Source organism: Corvus brachyrhynchos, unplaced genomic scaffold, assembly GCF_000691975.1.
Source record: "Corvus brachyrhynchos isolate BGI_N302 unplaced genomic scaffold, ASM69197v1 scaffold305, whole genome shotgun sequence".
NCBI classification, from domain to species: domain Eukaryota; kingdom Metazoa; phylum Chordata; class Aves; order Passeriformes; family Corvidae; genus Corvus; species Corvus brachyrhynchos.
Window position 1 is genome coordinate 73,163 of NW_008239284.1, and position 1,733 is coordinate 74,895.

The following is a 1,733-nucleotide window of genomic DNA, read 5'->3' on the forward strand; positions in this document are numbered from 1 at the left end:
GGGCTCTGGTGACCCGGGCAGCTGCGTGCGGAGGCCCAGGGGTGCTCCCCGGGTGTGTTCATCTCCCCAAGGTGCCCAGGGGTGCGGAGGGCTGTGCTGGGTGACCGCCACCTCCTGCCTCTGGAGCGCGGGTGGCGGTGCAGGGCTCCGGCTCATCCCGCTCAGACCTTTGCTCTCCCTGAGGGTGCCGCTCCCCGCCCCGCGGTGCCGAAGGTCCCTGCAGCGCCCGGGGATGAGCCCTGGGAACAGGAAAACGCGTTTCCCATCCACGTGTGTCGCTGCTGATTGCAGGCCTGCCTTCCCTGAGGGGAGACCTTATCGCTCCACACAGCTCCCTGAAAGGAGTTGGAGTGAGGTGTAGGTTGGTCTCTGTTCCCAAGTAACAAGTAACAGGACGAGAGGAAACGGCCTCAGGCTGTGCCAGGGGAGGTTTAGGCTGGATATTAGGGAAAAACTTTTCACTGAAAGGGTTGTAAAGCACAGGCTGCCCAGGGCCGTGGAGGAGTCACCATCCCTGAAAGCGTTCAAAAAATGTGGCATGTGGCACTTGGGGACGTGGGTTAGTGGTGAACATGGTGGTGGTGCTGAGTTGACATCGGACTTGATAATTTTAAAGATATTTTCCAGCTTTAGCGATTCCGTGACTCCCTATTCCTGGATCCAGGTGGGATTTTGGCAGGGCTCATGGTACCCTTGGTGTCAGCATGGCAGATGCACAGCCCCTGTCACCAAGGGCTCCCCTGCCCCAAACCCTGCCTGCGCTGAGCTGGGGTGCCCAGCGATGGAGGAGGCAGCACGGGAGAGCTCCGCCTGCTCCCGCCTGCAGTGGGAGCTGCTGCCCCCCCCTGCTCCATGCCGGAATGCTGCCGGCTGTCCTGGCCGTCCTGCCCTGCCTCCAGCATGGGATTTTCTCCTCCAGGAGCCTGGGTCCAGGATCTGTCCCCCTACCACACTCCCCTCTTCAGTCTGCAGCACCCTCCAGGTGGGACATTGCTGCTGGGCCACGGGCAGCTGCGGGGACAGAGTCTGGCACCTCCCTGGCGCTGTCACCTCCCCTGGGTCATGCACTGCCATGAACCTTGCAGGTGTCCCCGCGGCTGGGGTGCCCCCAGCCTGATGCTGAGCATGGGTAACTCAGGCCCCAAGGCCAGAGCCCGCAGCCTCACGGGGAAGGGCAGGGGCAGGTCACGGACACGTCACCTCCAGGCTCCAGGTGGGAGCACCACCCCACGCGTGGGCACTGCCAGCCCAGACCGGGCCAGAGCCCCGGTGTCCCTGCAGCAGTCCCAGCCCTGCCACCCCACCGTGCCCTCCCGCTCCTGTCACAGCCGTCCCCGCAGCCCGGACCACCTGGGGATGTGTGGCTGGAGCGCGACGGGGTCTCTGCTGGCCGACGTCTGCCCAAATGCCCTCGGCTGTGAAGGGTGGCCCAGAACGTGGAAGATTCTGCTGCTGCCCAGGTCCGGATGACGTCCAAGCCCTCTGCCCACGGTGGAGCCCAGAGCTCCTCGGCCTCACAGGGACGGCTCCTTCTGTTAATGAAGCACAGGCTGATGGTTAATGACCGTTCCTGGGCTTAGATTTCAGAGGTCTTTGTTACCCAGGTGCTTGTAACCCAATCTGCCGGGCTTGGCTTCCCTGCAGCAGATCCAATAGCATCTGTCCCTGAAAGGTGAGCCCCTGCCCACTACCGCCGGCAGCCCCCGGGACCTCGCCGGGGGGCGGGGCGGGCG